General features: G+C 42.1%; 2 protein-coding genes across 2 annotated transcripts in view; both read left to right on the forward strand.

Moving 5' to 3' along the window:
* LOC138948777 (uncharacterized) overlaps window positions 1–12,888 on the forward strand; it is a 408,503-nt gene that overhangs the window by 157,306 nt on the left and 238,309 nt on the right. The window lies entirely within an intron of this gene.
* The window catches only part of LOC138948770 (kelch-like protein 5), a 23,502-nt gene continuing 16,152 nt past the window's right edge, over window positions 5,539–12,888 (forward strand). Inside the window, exon 1 of the mRNA XM_070320379.1 lies at window positions 5,539–5,966. The gene's annotated coding sequence lies outside the window, so the exon portion shown is untranslated. The remainder of the gene's footprint in view (window positions 5,967–12,888) is intronic.

A 12,888-nucleotide genomic window follows, 5' to 3' on the forward strand; every position in this document is an offset into this window, starting at 1 on the left:
TGAATGAGGGGGCATGTCTAATCTGAGTGGGCAGGGAATTCCAGTTGACGGCAGCAAACAGATAACCAAGGCAACTCGACAATATATTATGACCCACAATTATTTTGAAGTTCTAACTTGTGGATGATGTTTCGTGTGAGTTGTTCCCCCTAAAAAATCCATTTTGCTATCATCGGCCTTGCAACCGAGGGGAAGTAACTGGGGCTAGTCCTTGGCTGTATTATGTCAGTTGTTGCTTCCCTTGGGTGTGTAACAGTAAAGTAACAAGTTGCAAGTGATGTCGACCTTTTTCCAATTTAGATCATAACTGGATAAGTTTCCGCCAAGACTAGATCTTGATAGCAAAAATCTGGAGGGTGTTGTACCCATGACAAGTGAAACTTGCAGTGATTCTGATCGATCTCAGGATCTGTCAAAGAGTTATGCAAGCTACTCAGAACACTTCAACTTGGAAGTTTTCACTTCCAGTGCCATCAGATTCATATTTGAGGCTGAAGTTCGTAAGGCCACTGTCCCAGGCTCATATATGGGTATTTGGCAGATGCACGCTCAGTGTTGCATCCATTTTGAAGACAGGGGTGCAGTCATTGTACCCAGAGTTTGGAGGTCAAAACGTGACCTAGGGAACAAGCCCAGCGTGCTTCTCAGTAGTCCAGAAAAGGTATATTCACCAGCCATTCTCTGGACTGACTCGAGTCGATGGAAAGGATCTTCCAGAAGCCACATGGAGGCCCAATCACTTTGTTGTCTGTCTTCCAAGAGCCATGTGCAGCAGATGCTGAAAGGCAGACTGCAGCACAGATTACATCAGGGCATTCTTTGCAAAAAAGTCCAAAGATCAGTAAACTTTTCATAGTGAAAAAGACATGGGTGACAAAAAAGACGATGAGCTCAATGCTTCAACAGCGCCTGTGTTGTACTAGACTGATGAAACGTGAAATCTTTCATTATTCAAGACTTCACGTGTGCCTCTACTATAGTCTGGTACCAGATTCAGCAATAGTAAGTGATGAATCTATTGATTTTGTTCATTTTCCGGTTTACAAGAATTTTGAACTTATTTTATAGATTGGTTTCAGGTTTTGGGTTCTGGAAATTGTTTGGTTCAGGTTTCGGAACTCTTTGGTACTGAACACGGACTTTCTTTATCTTGAGGCATATTTTCGATTCAAACACAACGTACCTACACTTATATTGTTTTATATTTAGGAAACACAAAAGGCGACAACCCCTTCCGTGTTTGTGATTTCAAGATGCTGACTCAACTGTTTTGGTCGAGGATCCGCATCAATAAAGACCTTCCAAGTACATGGATGTAGCTACAAACTTCATACATATTTATGTGAAATCAGTGGAGACAAGGCAGATGAGACACAGTTCACACAATTAACATACAAGCAAAAAAACAACAGAGTCAATGCATAGTGTTGCTGCAGTAGGCCACCGAAGTGACAATTATTTTTATTAAATTCTGTAATTATTTTACCTTACCTATGTTTTTCAAGAATAGATAGTTAATTGCCCAACCTGTTAATTAATTTAGTTGGGGATTTTCATGGAATCCAACAATTGAATTTCAAGTTATAAAATCTAGAGAGTCCATAAAGCTTTTGGGGCTGTTCCGCCATAACGCTGACAATTGAAACGTTAGTTTGATATTATTTAGATATATGTTTATATTATGCCAGATGCCACAGTCGCCGGCTGCTCAGCCCAAAAACTGCTCAGGGCGAAAGGGAAGTAGTCTGGGACCTCGTGCAACTGTGGACTATAGCCTAAGTTTCGGTTCCAGACCAATCAATAATGGTACTGCACCGAAGCTCAAACGGTGGTGCCACTGAGCACACCCTGGCAGCATGAAGAATAAAAATTGTCAGAATAAAAAGTGAATAGGAGCCAATAAGGGCATGTAATGTAATAAACCATGGACCCGAATTATGGCATGGACAACCAATCGTCAGAGGCTGACTCATTCCAGTGACAGGAACCAAACTTGTACAAGCAAATTTACGAATATATTCAGCAAGGTGACAACAATAATAGCTTGCAATATAATGACACCATGACAAGGATAAGAATCTAAATTTCCATTGCAATATGTAACAAAGGGGATAACTGGTAAACATAGGGATGGGTGGGAGGGAAAAGACGAAGAATAAGTCAAAAGTAGAGACAGAGCAAAAATGGTGTTGTCAGTGTAGGCCTAGGTAGACAAAGAAGAGAGTGACTGAACGCGGTCAAGGGGAAAGCATCCACGCTAACCTGGCTGGAACAATCTCTGGCATTGCCCAGCGATTGGTCCATGTGCTACTCATTAATATTCATGAGGTTACAGCAGAGGATATCCGATTTCCCATAAATGTCCTTGTTACCCACAAGATCTAGACTTTTTACACGCGTTTAGCCTGCCCGCTATCGGACCCCCAGAGGTGCGATAACTTTAAACGCGAAAATCCGTATAGGATAGGCTAACCAGATTGACGTGCATACCGATTTTTCCCGCCTATCCGCCCGTATAGGGGTTAAACGCGGTTAGTCCACTAAACGGAACGACGTGCATACAGGTCCTGGAAAAGTTGCGTATAACTTTTTTCTTCTTTCCTAAGATTAGCAGCCTGTTTGTGGGTGTGCTTGTGAATGCACGCGTAAGAGGATGGTATTTGGTTAGATTTTAGTTAGAAAGGTAGTTAGATATGTGTTTGGCAATCTCTTTTATCAGATTGCCATGCTTCCACTTTGATCTGTAGAAAGGTTGGCCGACATCGTCCCACCGGGAATCTGCTGGATGTAAAGGAACTCGGGATAACCTAGGTCGACTTCAGGCAGCCCCAATAGGACATCTTGTGATCTACTTCAAGGCCAAATAATGTTAGCTAAGTTAAATTGCCTGGAAAAAGTAAATACATTTTGTGTTTCTTCTTTCCTTAGATTTAGCAGCGTGTCTGTGGGTGTGCTTTGGAATGTACGCGTGCAAGAATGGTATTTAGTTAGAAAGGTAGTTAGATGTGTTTTGAAATAAGATGTTCACCAGGACTTGGCACTAATCTCACAACAACAGGAGAACATGATTTTTGAATACTTTTTTTTGTAAATTAAAAAAGTGTGTTTTATTGCAGTATTTAGCTGTGATTTTATTTGCAATGTGATCCCTAACTTACTGTGTTTATTTCCTGTGTGTTTCGAGCCTAAGAACATTTTGTGTACCCAAAAATCAGACAATAAATTTGTATTGCATGTATTGTATTGTATTGTATTGCATTTTTGTTTTATTGTATTGTATTGTATTGTATTTTATAGTACAGCATAGTAACGTACTGTATACTATAGATGTCCACATATGCTTACATCCACATATGGCCCCTCAGTGAGTCTTGGTCGTGCTGATCGTTCTGATTCTGAGCGCCAGTAAAGGAGCACGCCACCCATGCAGGCATTGTTCATACGGCCACTGCACTTTAGAGTTGTGTTGTATTGTATTGTATTTTATCCTACATACGTGAGAGAGACACTCGTGAGATAATAATCGTTCAAATCACACGTGTGTATATCATGTAAATGAGGTCATGTCAAACAAGTCTGGCAGGGACCTGTTTTTCCAATGCTTATGATGCCAAAGTCACCGAGACAAACGTCATTATAGAAGAAAAAAAATTGCCATCGCTAATTACCCTCGATGAATTTTTAGAACTAACAGGTCACGCCACACTTTCAGAGTGACGTTTCTTTGCTTTGACGCAATAGATTGCACGAGGCTTTAAAAGAGATCGAGGTTCCAAAACAAGCGTCTTCAATCTAGCTGCCTCGACTGCAGGACATTTTCAGTAAAATACACGTAAGTACAGTATGTAGGATAAACAGAATACTACATGGCTTGCTGTTCCGTACCAGATTTACACTCTTTGCTTTTTCAAATAGTGAACAGCTCGCTTTCGCCCGCAGTTCAATATTTAAAAAAAAAATCGTGTAAATCTGGTACGACACAGCAAGCCATGTAGTATTCTCTATTTATGTATCGTACGATATGACATGGCATGGCATATGGCACGGCATGGTACGATGCGGTACGGTATGGTATGATATGATATGGTCTATAATGGTATTGTACGGTATGGTACTGTATACCATAGATGACCACATACACTTACATCCACATATAGCCACATCTACATATAGCCCCTGAGTCTTGGTCGTGCTGACAGTTCTGATTCTCCGCGCCAGTAAAGGAGCACCCATGCAGCCATTGTTCATATGCATACCCAGTGCACTTCAGATCGTCTATAAGGATGTCCCCAGATCCCGGACCAAAGTTACCATTTTAGAACGTGTCCATAAGCAGTCTGCTTGTTAACGTTCTTAATGTTGTTACTGTATATAACATGTATACAAGAAATTAATAAAAACACGCTTAAACCAAAGTTACCATTCTCTCTCTCTCTCTCTCTCTCTTTCTCTTTTTCTCTCTCTCTTTCTCTCTCTCTCTCTCTCTCTCTCTCACACTCTCTCTCTCCATCTCTCTCTATCCATCTCTCTCTCTATCCATCTCTCTCTCTCTCTCTCTGTCCCTGTCATGATATCAGTCTGTCAGTGTCTGTATTGTGTTGTTACACCCCCACCCCCCCCCCCCCACCCCCGGCCCCCACCCTCCCCCATCGCCAACCGAAAAAAAGATGATTTGCTGCTAGCTTTCGTTCGACCATTAGGCCATAAATCATCGATGAGTGACGACACGATCAATAGACAGAGTCACAATGACACACACACACATACACACACAACGGTGTAGTCTTAACCACTACGCCTCCCGCGCAACTTAACACTTGTTACCGCATTGTGTTTTCGCTTTTCCGATCACGAGAATGTAAATGGCAATTCAAGTTCAGTCCCCCTTCTCTGCGCTATATCTACAACCGGCGCATTGACACAATCTTCTTCTTCTTCTTCTGCGTTCGTGGGCTGAAACTCCCACGAACACTCGTGGGTTTTTTGCACGAGTGGAATTTTACGTGTATGACCGTTTTTTTACCCCGCCATTTAGGCAGCCATACGCCGTTTTCGGAGGAAGCATGCTGGGTATTTTCGTGTTTCTATAACCCACCGAACTCAGACATGGATTACAGGATTTTTTCGTGCGCACTTGGTCTTGTGCTTGCGTGAACACACGGGGGTGTTCGGACACCGAGGAGACTGAGTCTGCACACAAAGTTGACTCTGAGAAATAAATCTCTCGCCGAACGTGGGGACGAACTCACGCTGACAGCGGCCAACTGGATACAAATCCAGCGCGCTACCGACTGAGCTACATCCCCGCCCTGATTGACACAAACAATATGGTTCTCGCTCAACTATATAAACTCCTGCTTTCCTTCTCCTCCACCACTGACTTCAATACTCTCCCCCCTTCCCCCCCCCCCCCCCCCCCACCCACCCACCCCACCCACCCCACCCCCCTCTTTCCCTCCTCCCTCCTCCAGCCCCCCCCCCCCCCAAACCTTACCTGACTGCTACTGATTGAAGTCAGTAGCTCGACAGTTTTTAACAGTCCCTCGGAATGTTTCGTGGTCGGATACCCCCACTGTATACAATAAGTGCATGCGTATTTTAAGTGATTGCGGCTTTCACTTTTCACTTTTCATGAGACGAAGACGGCAGTTTGAACCGCTAACACGCGTCGGCTTCGACTATAATAGGCGTTTGTCTGAAGTTATGAAAAACCGTTGAAATGAGGAGCTTGGTTTCCGACAGAGACTTTTCTTTGATTGTGCATTGAAACATTGCCAAAACAAAATTCTCAGAAGGAAAGTTTGAACCTTTTCTGACAGATACAATTCTTGGACTGTGCATTTTAACATTGCCAAAACAAAATTGGCAGAAGGAAGGTTTGAACCATATATCAGGTGTTTGCCTTCGGGTTTCAGTGCTGTTCACCAGTTTTATCTCCAATGGAGCAGGCTGTAAACTGGATCAAGGTAAGGTGTTGTAATTAACCATTATTGTCTTGAATTTCTGTGTCTTCTTCTTCTCAAGTTCTTTTTCTTCTTCTTCTTCTCGTTCGCTCCTTACAATTTCTGTGTGATTTGCTATTGTGTTCGTAGTTCAGAAGAAGAACACAGGATTTGTAGTTTATATAACTGAAACGTCAAAATATACAAATGAACTGACTGAGCAACAATCATGATGTTTGCAGTACCATGTTTGCTCTTTACCTGTGGAAAGAACAAGATTAAGGTTGTGTGTGTGTGTGTGTTACTGTGTGTGTGTGTGTGGCAGTGTATTTTGGCTAAGTGTGTGCACGCATGCGCGCGCGCCTTCGTGTGTGTGCTTGTTAATTATTTTATCACTTGTATTCATTCATTTGTATTTACTTTCTTTTTGTGGAACAGAGCTCTTTTTTTAGTATAGCGAAATTGAATATCCTTTCCAGTTTGATTTATAAATTGTCATTTATGATGGAAATAAGTTTGTTTGCATTCATTTCAAGACTTTCACGACCTTCAGTTTTATTTTAATTTTGTTTTGCCGTTTTACTAACATGCAAGTAGCCTAGAACGTTTAAGAACCGAAGATGCAGATGATCAGTACCGAGAATCTTTGGACATGTTTACGGTCAGTTTATAGGCTTACCGTCACCTCACCCGGTATAATCTGTTCGTGGCTATACGCGCGTAGTGCAACATGATGTATACATACCGTGGTGATAGTACCGATAAACATGCACTTAGCAAAACAGTCAGCTGTACCAATGTTTTGACAGTCATTTAGGCCAAAAACAAAAGGTCTGTTTACGGTAACATAGGGTGAAAAAATAGGGTCGGTAGGTCGGCTTTTTTTTTTCTCCCCTCTCTATGATGTTTCACAGTTCATTTCTTCTCATCAATCCCTGTTTTTGCCCAACATAACTATAAACAGTACTTTGAGCTTACCTCCCTTCTGTCGTCTGCTGTTTGAGCGCAAACAGCTCTATTTTGGATGCGTTTTTTTGTTTTTTTCAGACGATCCAAAAAAAAGATTAGGGTCGGGCCTAAAAACTAGGGTCGGTCGGGTTACCGTAAACAGACCTATTTTTTTTGGCCTTAGCCCTGTGTGAAGATTTCAGGATTGACGCTCTCCGATTTGGCGTTTCCTGAGTCTTGTGATTGTTGGCGTAAAAGCACGTGCACACTCCTCGTGAAAAGGCTGTTCGACACCATCTCATCCCCTCCGCACACCGCACACACACACACACTGGCACACACGCACACACACACGCACACACACACACACCAACTCTCATTTCTTATCCAGCTTCAATCCGCGCAAATGATTTGGCTATAGCCGTTCCAATGAACTGAGGCTTTAGGACGTCCAACAACTGGATTAAATTCTCTTCATTCTTCTCGCGTTGACACAATCTCGCTTGGGAAAGGAGCTATATTCCACTGGCTATACACGCTTTGGACAAGACCGAAGGCTTCATACAAGAATCGTGAGTCAACCACTGCTGTTGAGTAAAACGAGATAATATACAGAATAGTTTCATTGGAACAGCAGGTAGGGTAGAAAGGATTTTCTACATGATTTTCACAAGACTTCTCCGCCATTGTTTACTGTGACAGAGCTAAATGTAAATCAGTAGTTTCAACGAAAAGATCAACATATATACTGAGGAAGGAAATAAACTTGATTAGGCCAACAAAAAAAAATAGGTCTGTTTACGGTAACATAGGCCAAAACAATAGGGTCGGTAGGTCGGGATTTTTTTTTTTTCCAAAAAACCATATTTTTACGTTATTTTGCCAAAAAACCCAAGATTTTTTTTTTCTCCCCCAAATGCCCAAAAAAAGTCTAGGGTCGCGCGAAAAAACTAGGGTCGGTCGGGTTACCGTAAACATACCTATTTTTTTTTTGGCCTTAGTCCCGCATAGCTCAAATAGGCTGAAGGGACGTTAAAGGCATATGTACGCGCTCCCGTGTTTACAAAGTGTAGTTTGCCCACAATCGATGTCAAACGCACCATAAGACCATATAATGACGATATGTCACCATGCGCGGACCATAATACATGCATTACAGCTTGTTCTAGCCTCTGAAAAAGTGAGGATGTCAACAAAGCCGCGGTGTTAGCTCCCTTGCATCAACGTTACATGTGTTGCCAAATCTATAAATAGGACGATCCAGATCAAAATGAAAATTAACATATCTCAACATTGAAGGGGTCCTAGACCACAATATTTTGCAGGGAACTTAATTTAGCATGTCTCCAGCTGTTGGTAAAGCAATTAGCGTGTATAGTCATCGAGTACATATGCCTTTAAAAGCCAACAACCAACCCAACTTGAACAAATCTCAGCCATGGAATGCTACCGTTTTTGGGGGAAGAGTCCATCGAACTAAAATGTACAACACCTGCCTAACTGGCATATAAAGGAGAACGGAATTCTTGTACGAAAGTCCAATCTCAAGGACGTCATGTTTAGTACAGAATTTAAAAATGTCCCATTCAGTGTTTTAGAAAAATTGAATGGATACCGAATGGATACCATTCTGCAAGTCGTGACTCTTATCCTCTTTCCGCGGTTAGAATTAACTATTATATAAGGTCTTAAGCTTCAGACAACTGGATTTAATGCTTTTCCTTTTTTTCGGGTTGACACAACCTTAGCTTTGAAAGGAGCTATTGCACTGGCTACAAGTGGTCGATATGATTTAATAAAAGAGTGTGAGTCGATCTCTGAATAGGACTACATGATACAATTTGTTCATGGAAACGTAGAGCTATTAAGCTAGAGCGTTATACGGGAGTGCTAGAAGAATGTTCACCTATGACTCGAAAATGGTGTTGGTGACGTTGGCTTCAAAAAGTAAACGTGATTACAATTGTCACTGCTCGTTTATTTTGCGCGCACTGACGGCAAATGCTTTGACAAGTACGTGCCAAACCTTTTTTGGTGTGTGTACATGCCAAGGTATGCGGAAAATGTAGTATTACACAAATTCACATTATTTTGATGATGAGCCATCGATTGGCCGGTTTTAACTTCTGAACTCAGAACAGGAGTTTCCTTGAACTAGTACAGTAACAATAACTATGGAAACAGCAATCAGAGCTGCATTTTTGAGTCTTAGTAATTTGGTCCCCTCCAGATACTATTATAAAAGTAAGATAAGTTTATCATCTTTTTAAAAACAATTTTTCTAGATTATCTTATACATGTATAACTATAAGTGGTCGTTGTCTATGACTTTTTTTTTAATGCTTGTATGTTATTTCTTACGAGGAAACTTTTTATATGTAAAATGTTGAATTTTAATGTCTATAATGTAAAGCGCCATGAGACTGCCATTTGGCGGTGAACAGCGCTATAAAAGAATGTTTTATTATTATTATTATTAGGTTAAAACTTATGATGGATTACACAAAATCCGAATGTATGACCTTGATATTTGTGGTAGTTTTGTTTTGTTATTGCCGCCTTTTGATCTAAAACTGTATTAACCTTATAGGTTAGGTCAGTTAATACTACACGTACTTTAATGTCTGTTTGAACGCGCGAAAATGAATTACAGAAACAGACTAAACTGATTTTGACGCATGTGTGACGTCTATTAGCCCGCCACGGTTGAGTGAGTCCCCCTTCCACCCCCTTCCCTCCACCCCGCCCCACCGTGCCTCCCATTTGTTTTCCTTCTCCACCATACATGGTAAAGGGTGAAGGAGCACAAACAGTGAATTGATAGTAGTAATAATTAAGATGGTCAGGATAAGTAAGCGGGATGTGGGTGGGGGGAGCGGAGGGTACACAGTGTTGGTGCTAATTACCTACGTCTGTCACACATACGTCATAACCTGGACTGAAAGTCAAGAAAAGACTAGTTTCTGCAGTTCATTTTCGCGGTTTTCAAACATTGACACTCACAGACACAATACACACCAGGAAAGTCAGTGCCGCCGCCACAATTACGTACAGTACAGCACTTGGGTTGGAAACAAGACTGTACAATTTCTGACTGGAACAATCTCTCTCTCTCTCTCTCTCTCTCTCTCTCTCTCTCTCTCTCTCTCTCTCTCTCTCTCTCTCTCTCTCTCTCTCTCTCTCTCTCTCTCTCTCTCTCTGACTGGAACAACTCTCTCTCTCTCTCTCTCTCTCTCTCTCTCTCTCTCTCTCTCTCTCTCTCTCTCTCTCTCTCTCTCTCTGAGCTGAGTCTCTTTCTTTCACACACACACACACACACACACACACACACACACACACACACACACACACACACGCACACACACACACACATGTACACCCACGTCATAATCAGGATTGCAAGTCAAAAGAAGACTGGTTTCTGCAGTTAATTGTCGGTTATTCAAACATTGACACACACACATTAGGGAAATGCCGCCGAAAGTCCAGTAGAGGGTTCGGCAAAAAGGCTGTATCATTTCTGACTGGAACAGTGTTCACAGACGGTGCCAAAATCAATAATTTATTGCTCCTTCATACGGCTTTCGGGGGCTCATAAATGGCTAGGCGGGGACGTAGCTCAGTTGGTAGCGCGCTGACTTTGTAGCCAGTTGGTCGCTATCAGCGTGGGTTCGATCCCCACGTTCGGCGAGAGATTTATTTCTCGGAGTCAGCTTTGTGCACACATGCGCACGAAAAAGATCCCACGTTTACAGCGAAAGTCTCAGGGCTTGGAAAACACGCATAATCTCTCGTCTCTGATTATCATGATCGTATTTCGATACTTTGACGAGACAAACCCAATGCTGGTGTGTCGAAGAAGACAGCCACAGCTGGCTTGTTCGAATCAAAGTATCACACCATATCTTCAGCGTATTACCAATACCTGTCCCAATATAGACCAGTTGGTCTAAGAGGACGTTAAACCCTAATAGTCATGGCTTGACGCATACACGTAAACTGCGTACGGCGGCCATAGGTTAGTTCTGATGTTCGCGGACACAAGACTTTTGACTGTATCAGCGTACCCTTGAACCGTCCCTAGCTTTTTATTGTAGCAATGTTCCGGTCACAGACATAGTGATCGATATCAGGTTGTAAAAGTCCATGCATGTATGTTGGAGCTTCTCATTGTTGCAAAGTTTTCGGTATGTACTAAATGCATGTGCCAACACATAATGAGAAAGACATATGTATGTTATATTTATTTTTTTTATTTTTGACCTGCCTGTTGTATATATATGGGAGTAAGAACATTAACACTAAGTGTCATTATATATTATATGAAAGAAAGATGCATCTTTGGAGCATTTGTAGATGTATGGATGTTGTCTGCTTCGTGTGATCAGTCCTTTTTATCTGGTCCTGAAACTACGCGCACGCAAAACACACCCACACAGGCACGCATGTATACACTCGCCAGTACGTACATACACACACACACTGACACACACACACACACACACACACACACACACACACACACACACACACACACACACACACACACAATCAAAAACGGATCAATCCTTACGATCACCGTTTCAACGGCGTCCTTTTGACTCCTCTGAAAGTGTTCCCTTGTTCTGTCTTTGAGAGTTTGACAAACAAGCTTTGTTTTAGCCGTGAATGTCCAGTTCCATAGAGGCTCTTCAGAGAAGCTTGTTTTGGTGATCAACTTATGAAGCTTGAGGTCGCTGCGTTTTGCGATGATAAGAGCGAACATATTTAAGCGAACGAATAGCGGACTAGCGCTGTTGCTGGGTCCCCTGTAGCTCACCTGTATTCTAAAAGTAGACCAATCATCAGCCGCATTTCACGAAAATGAGCACGTGAACAACTAAGCTCAAAGAAGAGATTGATGAATTTGTTGATCACACCATGAATGCATTGGTATTCACTCAGAAAACCCTCTCATACTCTAAAACCACACCAATCATCAACGTTAACGTCAGTCACAAAGATAAACGAGTGATTTATGAAGTTCTTGATTACGCGATGCCGGTATGCATTGGGTAGAAATCGAGTATCCTTCCTACATTTAATGATCACTCCAGTCATAAGCCTTTCTATCAGTTTTTTAAATGAACTCTCAAATAAAGAGTGTAAACGAGTGATTTACAAATAATTGAACATTTTCTTGAGCACGCCACGTCTGCGGCGTTGGCAAAAACGCAGAGAAACCCCCATACACTCGAAAATCACTCCAATCGTCAGCAATTCTCTCAGTCACATAAATGCGCACTTGAGTAATCAAGTTTTAACGAGTGAAATGCACATTTCTTGATCACGTGTATGTGTTGACTTGCACTCACAGAAACCTCTTACACACGACACTTATTCCAACCGTCAGCCTACTTTTGTCATAATAAATGAACTAGCACCTCAAATGACTTATTTAATCCGTCCATTGTTGAAAACAAAAAATAAAAAAATAAAAGACGCACACACAAACACACACAAAAACAGTCTTGTCATCAGAGTTTGTGTCAGTCACATATGAATGACAATTTTGAGGAAAAGGCACAGTCATTTCCGTGAAAACTGTTTAACCTTCTATAGGTCATAATTATTATCTACCTTTTACATGGAATAAAACTGCTTCCTGTGCAAATGTTTTTTGTTATGAATTAATTTCGCAGATTGACGACACTAGTGGTTTTAAGAAACTTTTTCATTACAAATAAATCTCAATTACTATTCACAGAAAAGCAGTCAGGCTTTTGATTTTTGGTATGTGCCCCCGACGGGCGCAGTGGCGTGGTGGTAAGACGTCGGCCTCCTAATCGGGAGGTCGTGAGTTCGAATCCCGGTCGCTGCCGCCTGGTGGGTTAAGAGTGGAGATTTTTCCGATCTCCCAGGTTAAGACCTGATTTTCTCAGATTGTGTGAGGTCTTACAAGGCGGGGGGGGGGGGGGGGGGGGGGGGGGGGGGGGGGGGGGGGGGGGGGGGGGGGGGG

The sequence above is a fragment of the Littorina saxatilis genome, linkage group LG15 (genome assembly GCF_037325665.1).
Source record: "Littorina saxatilis isolate snail1 linkage group LG15, US_GU_Lsax_2.0, whole genome shotgun sequence".
In the NCBI taxonomy this organism is placed as follows: domain Eukaryota; kingdom Metazoa; phylum Mollusca; class Gastropoda; order Littorinimorpha; family Littorinidae; genus Littorina; species Littorina saxatilis.